General features: G+C 42.4%; 1 protein-coding gene across 6 annotated transcripts in view; it reads right to left on the bottom strand.

Moving 5' to 3' along the window:
• Positions 1-16,493, bottom strand: part of CHRM3 (cholinergic receptor muscarinic 3) — a 417,691-nt gene extending 401,198 nt beyond the window's left edge. For 5 of the 6 annotated variants that reach the window (XR_008317318.1, XR_008317317.1, XM_053300799.1 and 2 more), the window contains exon 1: positions 16,054-16,493. The gene's annotated coding sequence lies outside the window, so the exon portion shown is untranslated. Of the gene's footprint in view, positions 1-14,887; positions 15,018-16,053 lie in introns of those variants that run through there. The other variant, XM_053300694.1, reaches the window with a different exon arrangement.
• Between the last annotated feature and the right edge of the window lie 2,346 nt (positions 16,494-18,839).

Here is an 18,839-nt window from a genome sequence, read left to right as displayed (position 1 = left end):
AGGGCATGCCCTCAACTCCTGCTGTAGGCTTCCAGCAGCATCTGGTGGGCCACTGTGTGAAACAGAATGCTGGACTAGATGGGCCTTGGGCCTGATCCAGCAGGGCTGTTCTTATGTTCTTATGTCCTGGCAAGTGACTTCCAAGTTCCGAATGTAGCTGCATGATAAGGAGAGTTTAGGAGCATTCTGGCACTTCCAAAACTAAACAGACATTCCCTTCCTTTTATTTTATGGACTTTTATTTTCTCCCTCCACTGAGGCAGAAGCAAGGAGACTTATCAAGGCATACAAGGTGGGATGAGGTAGCAAATGGACATAAAAGGGAGGCAGAAGCAAGGTTTCAGGGGCTCTTGCAAGGGCACACAAGGTGGTGGCAGACTGCCTTTGAACACAAATGCTCTGCATTAGAGACATACTGAACCCTTTTTCATGAGCAATGAGAAAGAGCTACCCAGTTTGTGGGGAGAAGGCCTGAAAGTGCTAACCTCCCTGCAGATGATCATTCTGCCATCCCTGGGCATGCAGATTGCCCAACCAGATGAGCACCACCTGCTGCCGGCAGTTCCGAGGGTCAGGGTGTTGGAACACCCCGTGCCACCTCACCCCCCAGAGCTCCAAAATGACACACGAGCAGAAAAATGGAGTTAAGAGAGCGCTCACTCCCTTAACCTTGTCTTAAAGGGTGGCTTCATAGGCGGGTTTGCCACCATGGTGCCACCGGGATCAGGCCTGATACCGTCAGTTCACACGTGCATGCAAAACCGGGCTGGGCTCATTTAGCACAGTTTTCCACATGTGTGTGAATAGCCTCATTGCTTGTGAATACAGAGGCTCCATTTAGCCAACATGAGTAAGAGATACTGTTAAATTTCTGACTGGACACTGTAGGCAAGGGATTTTCCTTTTTTAAAAGTCTACACATTCAACCATTCAAAGACCCTCAGTTTAAGGGACAGTTAAGATGCTTTCAATTCTCATTTGTGCTCTAAAAAGCACAGAAAGACTTTGTACAGCACAAGTAAAAATGGAAAGCATGCTAACTCTCATCTTAAACTGAAGGTTGTGCTGCTGACATTTGAAAATAGTTTAGAAGTTGGGAGATCTTCAAATATATTTCCGGGAAGCGGGCATGGGGGAATCAGTGAAAATCACCACTACACTACGACATGCATGAAATGTTTTCAGTGCAGACTGTAGTCTGGATGTCTACCACTATGTGCAACAATGATTCAGACCTGCTTTGAACAAAAAATAAAAAAATAAATCACATATCCACTTAAGTGTCCCAAACTTAGGATACTGGCAGGTAGGAAAGATATGATACCTCACAAATACCTACTTCCATGTGCCAAGAAATTGTTAGAGCTTTTTGTTTAGACTGCAAGTCTAACCTTTCTTATTTATATCATTTTCTTCTTAAATCAATTTCACGGGATTCATAAGGTACTCCAGCACAATACTGCAGATGCACCACTTTTAAAAGACCAATATGGACCAAAATACATGCACAAACTCTAAGTGGCATTCTCTAAAACTATTATAAATTAGAAAAAATTAGTAACAAAACTAAAGTTGAGAGAAGGCACAGGCTGCTTCTTCCCATCTACAATTCTACCCCAAATGACCTTTATAATTACAGGAAATCAGTGCTGCATCGATTGAAACAAAGTAATTTCAAGGGCAAATATGTAGAACTGGAATGAGTAGTTTTGCTATTTATCATTGTACAAGGTAGACTGAACAGCCTGGATTGAGCCAAGTTCCAACCTGTTTTTCCCCTAGTCATTAAAATCTATTCAGATCTATTTGTTTAAATGTTTACAAAAAATAGAGTTTGTAAGAAGTCATTGTAGAGTCAATGAAATGAAAGTTCTTTCACTCATTATGGTAACTTATAAACTTGATTTTAATAAGATATATCTGTTATCATTAAGACACGCCAGTTTAGATTATTAAAAGTCACATTCATGTTATGAAATATTGCCTAACCAATACTTGAGCATCCCTCAATGCACTGTGCCAGGAGCATGGTGCATTGAGGAATCCTCCCTCCACCAGCTGCTCTGTGTGCATGAGCTGCCTGCAGCCAAAACATATGCACAACCCCAACCCTGGGGTTAAGGGCTCGCTCACTTACTTAAACCCATATTAAAGCCCGAGCCTGGTGGTGCACGGGCTGCAACCCGAGCCCAGAGGTGCACGCCCATGTGAATAGCCTCAGTAATGATGAGCTGATGACTGGACACTCTAGCCATGGCACATTTGAGCTTCCTTTTCAAAGCAGCATTTTGAGACTAACTGCCAACTCAAGTTAGTTTTCTCATCTTGGAGATGAGATCAAAGAGAGCAATTGTTAGGTGTCAACACACATGTCCATAATAGTGAAGCACACTCAAATGTGTAAAGTGAACTACAGAGCCAAGTATCCAGCTATGTTAGGCCCACTGCCACCAAGGACTTTTTAGAAAGATGACTAAAACAGGGCAGATACCAAGGGAAGCTTCTTTCTTTCTTTCTTTCTTTCGCAATTCACACAATCCATGTCCATCTGACTGTTTAGAAGTAGCTGACATATTTGGCTTTGATTACCAAATAGTTTTAATCCAAAAGATTTTTTTTTTTTTTAAAGCATTTGAAAACCCACCCCTTCAGTCAAGCTTTTGGGGCTCTTTAAATTTTTAGGTTCTAATCTGTTTTGACTTCTTAAATTTTTTTAATGGTTTTTAAGTTTTATGTATGTTTTAACTTGTTGTATGTCATTGTTAACCACCCAGAGACAAAAGTTTGTGGTGGTATACAAATTAGATAGATACATACATACAATTTAGGAATCAAATCTATTTTCTCACCATTCTGTTTCAAGTGTGATATAACACAAATGTCAAGTAAAATCAGTAGATTTTTTGTTTAGTTTTCTCATATATCAGCTTGAAGTCTCAGTGAATCTACAACTTCATCTACATCACTAGACTACCATCAGAGCACATCAAATATCGTTTGGAAAAACTGTGAGCATAAGAGAATTTAAGTATTCGACTATTTTGAGGATCTGCCTAACAATCCAACAAAGTAGAAAAGCAGATCCCACGGTTAATGAGGAACTGTATCCTGTCCTTACAACAAATCAACACCAATAAGAGCAGCTTTGTGTTGAAGTCCTAGAAGCCATTTATGTGTAGATCTGCTTTTAAACCAATTTGTTCAAGTAAGAACTCATCTGCCTACTTTCCTTTCATTATCCCTACCACTGGACTAAATTTGGTCCAAATCAGTTAGGCAGTTCACAAATTAGCTCACTTGTGCATCAAATGTCCATGTGTCCACCATACAGAATTGGGGTGGATGATGTCATCACAAACTATGCATCTAGGTGTCCCTATAACTGTACCAAATTTGGTCCAAATTGGTTCCCAACTTGCACCTCAAACGTTCACATGTCTGCCATTTTGAATCAGGGTGGATGACATTATTACCAGCTATGCCCTTGATCTGTCCCTACATGTCAGATTTGGTTCAAATTGGATACATGATTCACAAGTTAGCCCAATTGCGCCTCAAATGTTCACATGTCTGCCATCTTGAATTGGAGTGGATTACATCACATACCATGACATTGAAGCATCCCAGAGTGTCACTCACTGCAACAGCAACAAATTTGCTTCAGATTGGTTAGGCGGTCCACACGATAGCCCACTTGTGCTTCAAATGTCCATGTGTCCACCATCTTATTATTTTATTATTTTTATTTTTAATTTATATCCCGCTCTTCCTCCAAGGAGCCCAGAGCAGTGTACTACATACTTGAGTTTCTTTCACAACAACCCTGTGAAGTAGGTTGGGCTAAGAGAGAAGTGACTGGCCCAGAGTCACCCAGCTAGTTTTATGGTTGAATGGGGATTTGAACTCGGGTCTCCTCGGTCCTAGTCCAGCACTCTAACCACTACACCACGCTGGCTCTCTTGAATTGGGGTTGATGACATCATCATGAATTACACCACTGAGGTGTCCCTACAACTGTACCCAATTTGGTTCATATTGGTCCAGGCATTGCTATGTTGATAGGGACACACACACACAGCCATGTGATCTCATAAGCCTACTGGAAGTAGGCCAAAAGAATGGGCCGCAAGAGAAATTATCCAGATGCAACAGGAGTTATTTTATTTATATTTATATTTATATTTTCAAGGAATGTAGCAAGAAGCCTTCAGTGTAACAATGCTTGCAGATAATTTGTAAGCATTAAGCGCACAAAATAGTTGATCATATGGACTTCTGCTCTTTGTGGTCCCAAGACTTAACTAGCTCTCTATTTAAAGGACCACTTTAAGAACTTCCATTGTGAGAGTATGTATAGCAATCCTTTCTATTTTAGCTATTTACCCTACTTTACAAAAAAACTCAAAGTCCCATTCACTACTACCTACTGTGTGTTTGATTTTCCTAAATACTTCAGTAAACTCATAAGATTCATTGTTGGCAGACAGTCTGTTTCCCCTCTCCTCTCTTTCTTGCTGTCCATGCTGAGAACCAAAAGCTTGCCTATTGGTATCTGAAGCCCAGGCAGGCATCTGGTGATACAGAGAGAAGTGGATCTTGCACTGGACCAGATGGTTCTGCCAAGTAAAGGACTAGAAGGAAAGCTGCCTACAGAGGGAAGGTTTCCCTTTGGCTGAGTCAGGTATGCCTCAGAAGAAGCATCAGTTCTGGACAGACAAAAGAAATGTAGATGTCATGAAGCCAGGAGCAGTGTCACATTCTTTAGGCACTTGAAAATGCAGTCTTATTCAGGAACTTACAATTAAATATGCACATATCTAATATATGCAACAATAAGACCTCTTGTCCTGGCCATCAGCTGAACAGAAACAGCATTTACACCTCAACCAAACCCCTGATCACCTGAGCAGGGGATTGAATTTAGCACTTTCCCCATGTTTGGGGGATTAAACCAGGACACACCACATTAGACAGGGGCTCCCAACCTTTAACAAGTATACCCCTTCTATTGTAAACATTCAGCTGAGGTATGCCACAGAGATTTGGCGGGCGAGAGAGAAAGAGAGCATTGTGAATATACACACACCCCTGCAGCATGGAGAGGCAGGAGGGCTCTGAGTACCCTCTGAGAGTCCTTCAAATACAGCTAAGGATACTAGTATAAAAAGATGCTGCCTTTCCCCAGTCAGTGTGAAGGCTATCACTCTGGGACATATGCTACTGTATTGGGCACTTGGTGGTGCTAGTTGCCAGATCACTACTCCAGAAGATCCTTCCACCAGAACTCCTGAACCAGTGTTTTTTTTCTCTTCCCCTTTCCTTCGGGACTGAAACCACTGCCTCGAGTTTGAACACAGAATTGCAGAATCCAGAATCACAGAGTCGCTAGCTTTGAGTGCACCTTGAGTAAGTTATCTGGTGTACTGCCCTGGCCATTCTCAGCAACCAGAATCCTTGGAAAAACTCCAACATTGTTATTTATCTGTGCCCAGATGGTGATCCTTGGTTACTGCACATTTGCAAATTTGTTTTCAGAGCTAATTTCCCCAATTCAGACAAAAGAGCTCTGCTGGATCTGAACAAGGGCTCATCTCATTCAGCATTTTGTTTGCAACAGCCGCTAGTCAGAGGCTTCTAGCAGCTCAAGAGCAGGGCATGAAGGTGCCAGTGTAATACACTAGAGTTAAGACATTCCACTTAGCTATCTTGGCTAGCAAAAGAGCTTTCTATCATGAAATTTGTCTGACCCCTTTTCAAAGCCATCATAGTCACTGGCAAAAACCACATCTTGTGGCAGTCGATTCCATAAATTGTACATTCTACAGTTCTTCACTTTCTACCAGTTGATTTCATTAGATGATCCCAAGTTTTAGTACTGTGAGAAGGAAAATATTGGTCTACTTTCTGCACACCATTCATGATCTTATAGTTCATGTCTCCCCTCTTCAGTCATTTTAACAAACTAAAAATCTCCAAACACCTTAGCCTTTCCTTGTAAGGAAGGTAGTCCAGTCCCTTAATCACTTTTATTGCCTTTTTATGCAACTTTTTCAACTCTATGACCTTCTTTTTGAGCTGGGGCAACCAGAACCACACACAGTATTCCAAATACAGACACACACCAGAGATTTCCAAAAAGACACTACAATACAGGCCATCTTATTTTCAAACTCTTCTGTGAAAATCCCTAAAAGATTATTTGCTTTCTTCACTGCAACTGCACACCAAATTGATATTGTCACTGAAACAAATATTGAATATGTAACCTCAGCTTTCAGAGTTGTGCAGCTGGGCTAAGCACATTGTGATAGTGGTAGTAACCTAGCAGAGTTGCTATATGGCAGATTTATACATGAAGCAATTCTTAGTTTATGCTGTAAGGTAATGGCAACACATATCTTGACCTATTAACTGGCCCTTAAGCAACAGAAAAGGTTCTAATATGTGTGAGTGACTAAGATGGCTCTAGTTTTCTACAAGAGTGGATGGAGTGGTCAACGTATACTGAAAGACATGACTATTCAGGAAGAGGCTATAAAAGTGTTCACATCTATTTTCATGATGCTGAACAGTTATTGAAGCAAAAGTTCTTGTGTGAGTTGTACTATATATTATCATTACAGGATGTTTTCCTGTCACAGAAGGCTTTCCACTGTCCCAGTAGTGGTAATTATGTTTTAAAACGGTGACTGCGGGAAGATCCTACATCAGCTCCATACACATTCCAGCACACCCACCCATGGTAAACTGTCAATGCAAATGATTCTGGGATTGGTAGTAACTACTTCTGACCACTCAGGCAGAAATCGTATATTACACCCACACTTTCATAATGAGAAGCAAAACCCAAAACAAGTTTTCCTTCATTTATCAGAAGTGGGGGGAGGAGGAGATATGAGTAATTAAGAAAGAAAAGATGTGAAGACAATCTCTGCAAGTTATGATCCAGTAACAATTGTGAAATATCCTATTATCCATACACATAAAGTGTAGACTTGGGAGTAGCCATGTGGATGCTAACCATTTTTTTAAAAAGCCCAAAATTAGCACCAGATGAGACTGCAAAAAAGCATAATGGAGGAAAGGTTTATAAAGCCACTCAGAGCAAGAAATTTAAAAAGTGGCTTAAATAACAAAGAGATCACAAGATGAGGCAACATTAGGAAGAATTTAGTAACTCATCACTAAGCATGTCATAGTCCATAACCAACAGGTGTCTATGTCACAGGTGGAGAGGCTTGATTATAATAAACATATTTTCAGAAGTTATAGACAGTCCTTCAGGAAGCTTACCAAGGCAGAATAAAAACAAACACAACGTACAAAGTAAAACCAAGGAGCCTTAAATAGACATGAAACATGAATCTAAGATCAGAATAAGCTACAGCATAAATTGAAGTTCTTGCCTATATTAACCATTTTCATACATAGTACAAACATCAAGGGAGCTTCAAAAGGTGCATTTAAGCCTTGAATTTGAAAACATCCAAGTCACAAGACAGGCACTTTCAACATCAAGCTTCATCTACATCTCGGGGGGAAGCCATATCACAGGGCCATCTTGTTGGGGTGTAACCCCCAGGGCACCTTGGCAAAAGAACTTCCTATTACTGACAATCTTCCAGTTCTCTCGAACACATACCTACAGCTCCTAATTTCAAGGTTGATTGCATCTAGAGCTGCCACTGAAATTTCCATAACTGTGTGCTTTTTGAACAACCAGAAAATGTGGCACATCCAAAAGCATGACTAAACTTTTCAGCTTGTCCCCAAGGGCATGCTTTCACAGAGTTCTTTAAAAACATACTTCTTATATCCTATCTAATAATCTGTTTTGTTATTTAGACGTTTGTCCCAGTAGGAATCCTGTAGAGACTGTGGGGGGCAGGGTGGAGTCAGGAGGACAGGGGGAAAGGAGGAGGAGAGGAAGAAAATGGAGTTGTTTCTTAATAGAGCTCTCAGTTAAGCCTACATAAGATACATTTTGTTTACAAAGGAAGCAGATATAAAACAATAATACAAATGATATATTCCTCATCTCCTCATTCCTCAGGAAAACTGTTAACAACGTTATGAACTGTCTTTTTCTGCTGTCTTGGCTATTCAACTTTAACAATCCTTTATTACATGGGAAGTTAATCATATATGCAATTTTTAAGACTAGGTTCTTAGGTGAGTACCAGCAGAAATGGTTTGGTACTCACAGATATTCGATTTCCGCTTTGTGGCATAGTCCTTCACTCGCCATGCACAGCTCTTGCCACCTTTGCCATTGCTCCTACCACCCTCCTACTGCCCTCATGGACTCTTGGCAGTGGCTCTCTGGTTTTCTCAGAAACAGAAAGGCCCTGTCTGCAGTCAGGAAGGATTGGGGCGTTTTCCCTACTGAGGAATTATCTCACTCTAGTATTCAGGATCTTCCAGTTAATTAACTGGCAGGTAATAAAGGCCCAATCCAACAAAAAGTAGCATCTTCTCCACACACAACATACAGGCAGCTCTTGAAATTCATTGCTACAAGACAGTAATAACCACTAGCATTCTGAGCTTGAAAATAGAAGTATCCTCCATGAACTTGTCCAATCTGTCAATGCCTGTTAGCCATTAACAGCCAAGAAAATAACCTCCAGAGACAGAAAACCACCAGTGCTCAAATCCTGTGAATAAAGAGGGGAGGGGTATCTTCACCATGTTCTGCTTATGAGCTTCCCAAGGGTCACTAGTTATAACGAGAGTCACTGCACTAGAATAAATATTATTTAGAATATAGTTATAAACTACTTTTCAACAAAAAGTTCACATAGCAGTTTTATCTAGCAAAATGAATGGGAAAATGGTTCCCTGTTCCAAAGGGACAATTTTAAAAGTAATTTTAAAAGTAACCCACACAAAACAAAAACAAGGGAAACAAACAACATACACTGAGAGGGATGCTATGCTGGGTTGAACAGGGACACTTGTTATCCCCTACCAAATATTAGACACCACCACTGTTCCCTCTATTGCGTGTGCATGTATGCACGCTCACAAGTTTTTGGATGTTCCCTCAGTTCATTTTAGATCCTGCTCAGGTTGAATCAGGAAGGCCTCATTCTGAATGCACGTGCGCACACAGTGCCTCGATACTGCCACCCAGAACAAAACTCATTCTGCACAGAGATTAAACAAATTAGAGAGAACACTGGTCACCACTTTAAAGAGGTATATAGATTAGATCTAGCAAAGCAATTTTCATGTTTGTATCGCAACATCTCAGGATGCACCACATCACTATAAAAATTAAGTCCATACATACTCAAAACAAACAAACAAAAACTACCTTCAATAATCCCCTACATAACTCCTTTGGGCATTCCTTTGCTCTACATATACACTTCTGTCTGCAAAGCAAATCCAAACAAGATCTAACTGGAATAGAGATTGTGGGAGCCTTGATATACAATGACCATGAAGCAGTCACTTATTTTCACAATCTTCCAAAGATTATTTTTAAATTTATTTATTACATTTATATCCCACTCTTCCTCCAAGGAGCCCAGAGTGGTGTACATGGTTATGTTTCTCCTCACAACAACCCTGTGAGGTAGGTTAGGCTGAGAGAAGTGACTGGCCCAGAGTCATCCAGTGGATGTCATGGCTGAATGGGGATTTAAACTTGGGTTTCCCCGGTCTTAGTCCAACACTCTAACCACTCCACCACAGGCCTCACATGGGATGGAGCTCCACATCCTCCACATACTTGAGAAACTCAAGTATGTAGTACACCGCTCTGGGCTCCTAAGAGAAAAAGCGGAATATAAATGTAAAAATCATCAATCATCATCATCATCCTGGGTACAGCTATGGAAAAAGCTCTATCCCAAGACACCACCAGCTTCACTTTAACCAATGAAGGAACCTGCTGGATAGTGTGCCTCTTTACACACTTTTGCCACAGCAACCGTTTATGCATCTTTCCCTTGACAAGAATAATTGTTTCAAATCAGCGAGGAATCCAGGATCTGAGGTAATTTCATTCATAAAGAATGCAGTGGCTATCTAACCCCACCCTTAAAATATGTAAATTGTCAGTTTCAGCAGCATATTTGTGACAAGTTTGGTACTTTGCCTGACCTAGTTAATGCCCTTTTATGTAAATATTGCAATATCCAGTTTCTGCCATGCATTCCCATCCTTCTGGGCATGCTGGTGATCATAAGTAATCACAGATCGAGACTGCCTTGCTACCCCGTAATACACACAGGCAGCATTTCAGAATGCATACAACATGTGATGTACACAGCACATCACATAGGAACATAGGAAACTGCCATATACTAAGTCAGACCATTGGTCTATCTAGCTCAGTATTGTCTTCACAGACTGGCAGCGGCTTCTCCAAGGTTGCAGGTGGGAATCTCTCTCAGCCCTATCTTGGAGAAGCCAGGGAGGGAACTTGAAACCTTCTGCTCTTCCCAGAGCGGTTCCATCCCCTGAAGGGAATATCTTGCAGTGCTCACACATCAAGTCTCCCATTCAGATGCAACCAGGGCAGACCCTGCTTAGCTATGGGAACAAGTCATGTTTGCTACCACACGACCAGCTCTCCTATTCAGAGGATCCTCCATTGTAAACAACCACTGTGCACAAGTGTGTGCACTCCATCCTCTCCCCATTTTTCTCTTCCTCTCATATGTTGGGCTTAATCCTGTGCTTACTCTTTGAATCAAACCATTGTTTGCTGTGATGTCTAAGACAGCTGTGATTTAAGACATCCCCTCAAATGAGGCTTGCAAATCAGGATCAAACCATGGTTCACAATCCTTATTTGGAATGATTGCTCATTTGTGCCACTGAAAGCTTCCCTCCCAGAACTTATCAGCTTTGGAGGAATTTTCATTGGGACTGAGGAATGAAGGGAAAGAGTTAGATGCCCCCTCCTTGTGTTGACAGACACTCCTGTGATAACTATTGATTGTGACTTCTGTGATAACTATTTTAATAAAAAATACAAGCACAAGTGACACTTATGATGTTACATCTGATCTGATGTTCCCTCTAACAGGGATTCCCAGATGTTGTTGACTACAACCCCCATAATCCCCAGCCAAAGGCCATTGCAGCTGGGGATGCTGGGAGTTGCAGTCAACATCATCTGGGAATCTCTGTTAGAGGGAACACTGATCTGACCCCAAGACTAGTGAAAAGTCTCACAGAAGTTCCACACATTTAACGTAGAAAAGTCAACTCTGTGTGCTATGCAGTAAAGCATAGTAAAGTCAAGAAAATTTATCTACCTTCCACAACATGAGTCAGTGCATGGTAGCAAACGTCCTAAATATGGGTGGAGTGCTGGTGAGCCAAAATTTGAAAGTACTGTAATACTCAGAAGTAGTTCATCAAGTGCAAAGCAAAAACAGAACTGATCACATGCATCTGTTTGATGGCTCATTTCTATTCTCTCTTGCAAAACAGAGACAATATAGTTGGGTGACAATATTTATTGAACAACATTAACAAGGATTTAGCAGACCAGGAATCAAATGCTTTAGGAGTCTCATACAGAAATGCCTGCACCGCAACTTACAGTACTATTAGTGTTATTATTATTATTATTAATGAATCTCAAACATTAGAGTATGTTTGATCAAGTATTGCTCTGGTAACAATAATCTCATTCTCTATCTCTTAGTATCCCATGTTTTCATAAAAGGTATACAAGAGGGTGTTCAGTGTGTAACTGGAAGTCAAAATAGTAGTTTCTATTATGTTATGCTCACATTCTCTTGAATATAGTGAAATATATCTTACTACTCCTACCTTCTGCAATTTGGCTCAGTGAATTATCATCTGTAAAGTACTGTACCTACGTGATACCCAGTGTGGACATGACATGAGCATGCATGTCATTCTGGGCAATAATTTGTAGTACTGAGAAAGAACCCTTCAAATTATGATGCACTGGCGTAGAGAGCTTTGGGATTATTTCCATACAACACAATGTTAGGCAAGCTGATTTAGAACTAAGTTCCACGGTCTCTTGCAAATGTGCATAAAATTCAAGCCAACTATGTAATATTACAGTGCAAACTAGACTATGTGTGTTATTGTTTTTCAGTGCTACAGCAGACTAGGAAGGCAGCATAACAGCAGCCTTGTTTACATCAACCACATTGGAAGAAGCAGACTGCTTGCCAGCCAGTTTTCACAATGTACTCCTCTTCTCTGCTCCCCAAATCCATGAATAGCACTTATGTAAGTAGCTTCAACTCAAATTGTTCTCAACATGCTGCTTTGGATCCATTTTCATGAGTTTCATCAATGCATTGGTGGAGGAGGTGAGAAGAAAGAGAGATGACACATACCAAACTGGGGAAATCTCCCCGTCAGCTATATGGCCAATATGCTAAATGGAATGATACTTCTGGGGAAAAATAAAAAAATGCTATTATGTAAGGCTTCATAGCATAGACCCATCCCACTAGTAATTCCTCACCAAACAATGCAATGTGTTGCAGAAATATTAATTTACATATAAGCACTGATTTGTATTTAATCAGCTTTTTACACAATTAGGACTTCTAACATAAATATTTTAGGATTCATACCAAAACGTGATTTTGTTCATGCATTGCTAATAGCATACAAAATAGCAGACTTCTACATTCATTCACTTGCAAGGGGGGAAACAAGGTAAAGGGAAACTTGACGTGTTTAGTATTAACGCTACCATTGGTTTTGTAACAAGAGTATTATAAATGTAACTAAGACGTTCAACAAAACCATTTTTCAGAACAACCTGTTTAGTCCTCCAATATTTGGGATTCCAATTACACATCCTCTGAAGTTCTAACAAGGCACATCTTTCCTGACCTGATTCGGTCATAAATATTAGAATTGGACTGGAGTAGCAAGTCAATGTAGAACAAGAGAATAAGATTCTGAATGCTATTGGTCATCATACATTCTGCTTCTTCCACACAGTTCCTATGTAAAGTCAAAGATATGAAGGAAAAAACCACCAGAATGACTGACAGTACCACAATCTCCTAAAAGCATCCATATATCTCAAGTGTGATAAAATACAAAACTGTGTTTTTTGTTTGCTTGCTTACTTACTTACAGAGAGCACCACTACTAAACAACTTTTAAATATCTCCAAGTGCTAATAGTTTGGGCAACTGACATAGATGTAAAGCTTCAACTAGACAAAACAAGTATTTGAAATGAGAGCTTACTTCAATTACGTTATTGGTTCATTATTACAAACCAGTAAACAAAAAGGATCCTTTAACCGGATTATCTTAGCAATGATATGTAAATGAAAGGCAAGGAAAAATAAGTCCGTTTGCCCGAATTAAAAACACAGCTATAGGAACATACAATTCAAACCTTCAAGGCAACAACCCTCCCCCCCCCATTTATAACTGTTCTTATCCTCATGCACTTTAAAAAGGGAGAAAATATATTAAAAGTAGAAAAGCCATATGAATATTCAGAAGCTTCACTGACACTAGACAGGGTTACCACATGTAGCTTGTATAAGCAAGCACTTATGCCATTTTAAGTCAGAGAGCTAGCCATAACTACAGATAGAATCGCATGATCCAGTACTATTCCAAACCATTCCAAGCAAACTAAACACTGTGTCTGATTATATATCCAGATGCAAACAAAAATCAAACTGCAGCACATTATTCAGTCACTTTGATGTCTCATGCTGATCATTGCTCAAGACCCAAAGTGGCGCTTCACAGTGATATGTAAAAACCAGCAAAGCATCCATGGCTTGTTTTTATTTATTGCATTTTATCTATTTCAAAAAAGATCACACTATATAATTTTCGCAAAGTGCCATTTCTCAGATTTCTTTATCCTTCACTAGTTCAGATGTCTTTTTATGGTGGGAAAGCCATTTAAAAATGAGATCAAAGTAATTCCTGCTCACAATAAGTGAATCTGCGAGAGTAATATGACAAGATGTATACCCCTGTAATCATAAACTATTTTTCTTGCTGTGCATTTACATGCTCAGTACTAAATGCAAGAACAGATGTTTTAAAAGTAAGTTATTTGGAATCTTGAATTAAGATACTTGCAGCATAGCAGCTCAATTTGCATAACCTACTAAGCCCACTGAGGAATTTTGGCTACAAATCTGCATGGAACGAGAGAGGAAAGTATTAACCGGGAGGAAACTTTTGGATTAAATTATACTGGGCAAGCGATTATGCAAAGGTGAGGACACAAGAAATATGAGTTTGGAAAGGTGCGTGGCACAGAAAGACACATATCTGCTAGCTGTCACAGTCACCACAGACACAGCTTGCATTTCAATAGGAGTAGTAACAATGACAACCTTACAAAGCTGTTCTAAGTATTACAAGATCCTGTGTGTGAAGTACTTTGAACATGCAAGAGTACCATTTAAAACTAAGTATTAATACTTTGAACAAACATATTCATATGTATTTCAATATAAAAGCTAAATACTTCAGTATATACTTCGCATTTGTTCAAATTACTTCACACACACTATCTTGTTGAAATCCTCACAAGAACCCTGTAAGGTAGTAAGTGGTGTTATTACCATATGGGAAGCAGTAGCCTGCCTAACACCACCTAGTGAATTCTTACCATAGGAAAGGTCTGAACAGGTGACTTTCCTAGCTGGAGCTCAGTCTCTAATCAGCTCACCATTTAAATTTACAATGTACATAGTACAAAATTTGGAAGAGTACATACTTCATTTAAACTTCACAAACAAATCCATGCTGACTCACATTGATAATTTACATTGACCAGTAAATAGAGAACCATTCCCCATATGTTTCAGTAAGCATTATGGATGGCACAGAAAGCAACATGGAGTGAACAATTCAGGTAAAACACCTTTGTTTATACAGACCTGCCACACAGATTATCCAGCTGCATTAAGATCACACCAAATGACTTTGAAGGAGAGAGTTTGCTACTTGCAAGGTGCTTCCAATGGCTACTTCCAATGGCATTAACGGACAACTAATGCCCCCAGCACAACTGGCTTGGGTGAGGGAAGTGTAAGGACTAATTTCTCTGTAGGGACTAATTTCTCCCCACTTGCCCAATGCTTAAGGGATAAGTGGGGGAATATAATTGCTGTGTGATTTTCAGTACAAAAGCAGAAGATGGTAGTCATTCTGGTTTATTTAACAGAGACGGTAGAAGTGTTGTGTATAGGATGCTAGAGAGATGCATAGTAGGGCAAATATATACAAGGAATTAAACTAATGTTATATCTTCCGAAATATGCGGGCACCCTGGATGTGCTCTCCTTTGCAACCCCATAGCTCCTGGAAGGAGACAAGGCTACAATCTAGAGAGACTAATTAATTCTAAGGCAGACTCTCTGGAGCAAACCCCTATACAGTCTTGGCATCCGTCTAAGCAGGAGTGCGTGGATAACCTTGAAACCCCACCCGCAAAGCATTACGCCAAGAAGTCGAGAGAGCGAAGTGCGTTTTCAATACAAATGGTCGGTTTGCCTGCGCTTGCCTCTTCTTGAGAACCCCACCACTCCTAATCCAGCGAAATATGCCGGAGTGTTTAACAGACGCGCGCAGCGGCTTCTGTTGGACGCCTCTCCTCCCCGAAGAAGGATCTCGCAGTGGGTTCAAGTGCAAGGGAGCGATAAGGTCGGTGGGTGGAGAGCGGGCATTTGGGGTGCTTAGGCGGGGCAGGCAACTTTCCTCCCAGCCCATTCGGCACCGCGACCCTTCCCCTAAAGACAGTCTCTCCTGACAGGGCATCCCAGCTGTGTGCAGGACTCGCTGGGCTCCGCTCTGGGGCTCCCAAGTGGGGACTCCCTTTGCAACCTCTCTCTCTCGCCTCAGCTTTGACCGCCGTCGCCGCCGCCGCCGCCTCCTCCTCCTCCGGCACCAGTGGTCTCTCGCTCGCCCCAAGTGACTCCTGCCAGAAAGTTTGGCACTGGCAGCCAAAACGGAGCGCGAAGTCAGGCAGGCGCGAGGCAGGGCGCGCGAAGGGGCTCCTGAAGGGGCTCCCCCTAGCACGAAAGACTCCCAAGGAAATTCTTACCTGGCTGGCTGAGCCGGGACGCGCCACGAGGCAGGCAGCAAACCCGCCGACAGAGCGGCGTTCCCCAGAGTCGGCAGAGAGTCAAGGTTGCCACTCCATTCCCCCGCCCCCAAGAGAGCGAGCACCCGGAGCAGGGGGTCTTCCTCCTCCCGAGCGAGCGACTCCAACGGGTTCCTGCCTGCAGCACCTGTGTGCCGGCCGAGGAGACAACTGCTCTGTCTCGGTCACTGCCCCTTGCACCCTCCTCCTTTTGCCTCTTTCTCCAGCGCGAGTGAGAGCGAGCAGGGGGCTGCGCTCCCACCCCTCGCCTCTCCTCCCACCAGCCTCTCTCCCAGTCACGTCTCCAGACAGCACGAGCGGCAGTACGACGGCTCCCGCCTTCGCTCTCTGCCTAGTGCCGGAATGTCCGAGCCGCCGCTCGAGCAGCATCCACCTCGGGCTCCCCCGCCCCCTCCAACTACACGCCAAGAGCAAGCAGCTCCCCAGCGCACCGCTCATTGGCCTACTCGCCGCTGACCTCACTCGAGCCGCTCACGCCCATCCAGTGGATTTCCTAGCTAGGCTTTATTCTAGGGGCGCCCGCCAGCGCTGCCCAGTTCAGCCCGAGTTGCGGGGCGCGCCACTTTGCAGGGCGTGGAATGGTCTGATTCAGTTGCTGGCTGTACGACACTAACTAGTCTCTCTCTTCTGTCCTTCCGGACAATGACTTTTGGGGAGGCAGCCAATAATGAGATCCAGGGTAAAATATAATAAAAGGGAGACGCTTGGCAGCTAATCACCATTAAAAACAATAGAGAGAAAACAGGCAAGAGAAAACAGGCAAGTACAGACTTCATTAGGGCTGAAACGTGGTGTCTGTAGAGACTGAGATATAAAACAAAAAAAATAAAAATCATAATATCTTTATCACCCATCATGAGAGGTCTGGGTGATTCAGTGAGTTGTTTGGGATCAGGGTCTGTAGCCCAGATAAGGCAAGCAGAGGAATACATATTTTTTTTCCACCAGAATGATCGTTGGTAGGAGTTGTGGTGGGGCTTATTCTGGCTCTTTGGGGATGAAGATGCAGAGAAGAATGGAAACCTGTCAGCTCCACTTCCTGGCTGGACAGAGACACTGATGGAGGGGCAGAGTTTCAGAATTGCTTTGATGGCAAAGAGGAAGGAAAGAGAAGAGGGAGGCAAAGGTAACAAGGAATGGATATCAGCAAGTGCAGGATCTATCAGTATGTACTGTAGTCTCCTTGAAGTTAGAAAGGAGGTGAATAAGCTGAAGCCAGATGGTAAATGTAGAGATGGGATATGAAGAAAGAGAGAGGCGTATGTACAACCTATGCATTTTGGGAACCTCTATCCAACCTTTGAAACAGGTTTTGGGAAATTCTATCCAACCTTTGCATCAACTGGCAATGGAATTGGACAGGTATAGAGAGTCAGGTATTTAGAGCTGGGGCATGTAGATCAGGATGGGAGACCTCTGGGTGATTTGCAATACTGACTTGCCAACAAGAAAAACTTCTTCACCCCTAAGTTTGGATGCTGAGATAAAGAAAGCTTGGAGGAAAACCATCGGTGGCAACCTGGGATCAGACTTTCTCAGTTGTCGCTAGGGATGTGCAGATGTCTGGCAGTCCAGTCCGGGGGTTCAGGGTCGAACCGAACCACCCCCCTGGTTCCGTCCAGGGGGGCTGTCCGGCCGGTCCGCGAATTTTTTAAAAATTAAAGTCTATTTTAAATACCTTTAGCCCCTTTTTGGGGCTTGCTGAAGCCACCGGGGGTGTCCGTTTGGGTTCCCTCTCCCCCCGCCGGCCTTCCTTATCACCGCCGCGGCCGGGTAATTGGTCATTTTTGGCCCTTTTGGGCCTCTGTATGAGTGCAGCGGCGCACGCTCATATGGAGGCCCAAAATGGCCAAAATGATCAATTATCCGGCCACGGTGGGCCACAGCAGTGATAAGGAAGGCTGGCAGGGGGAGAGGGAACTCGTGCAGACTCCCCCCCGCCTGCAGCTTCAGCAAGCCCGAAGGGGCTAAAAGTGTTTAAAATAGACTTTAATTTTAAAAAAATAAAGAAAATTTGCGGACCAGGACCAGACCGGGGGGGGGGGTTCTATGTGGGGCCGGACCAAACCGGGCCAGACGGTTCCATGCACACCCCTAGTTGTCACCCCTAGGTGGAACACACAAACCATGGATATGAGAGGACTGTCTTGCTTGGAGGCCTTCAGGAGAGCCTTAAAGACCCATCCTTTTAGCCTGGCTTTTAATGATATCTAGTTTTAATTTTAATCTGGTACAAATGTTTTTTTAATCGTTTTATGATGAGTTTTTGATTTTAATGTAAACCACCCTCAGCCACTTTAGGAAGAGCAGTATATACACTGAATAAATAAATAAAGTAAATAAAATATATATCAAAGGGCTGTGAGCTCAGTTCTGAGATTGAAAACAAATTTCTGGGCCATGCATGTGCTCAGAGGCATCCTGCTCCTTATTTCTTCTAAGTGTATGCCTGTCCGCCCCCAAACCATTCTTTTACATTGGGCACTTGGTGATGGATCTTGGGCTTTATACTTCTCAGAGGTCCTAAATTAATAGAATGCAACTGAATTCTAGTTCAGCAATTTCTGATTGGAGTCTCCCTTAGACTGTATTTTGTTGAAGATTTTTAAGTCGGCAACAGAGAGAGCTGGGTCTCATGATCAGTGAGACCCAGTTTTGGAGAGTGTGCGGGGAGGGCGGTTTAAGCCCACTCTCCCCACACACGAGCAGGGAGGGAGCTCTGGGTG

Source organism: Hemicordylus capensis, chromosome 1 (genome assembly GCF_027244095.1).
Source record: "Hemicordylus capensis ecotype Gifberg chromosome 1, rHemCap1.1.pri, whole genome shotgun sequence".
In the NCBI taxonomy this organism is placed as follows: Eukaryota; Metazoa; Chordata; class Lepidosauria; order Squamata; family Cordylidae; genus Hemicordylus; species Hemicordylus capensis.
This window is presented reverse-complemented; position numbering and strand designations above follow the sequence as displayed.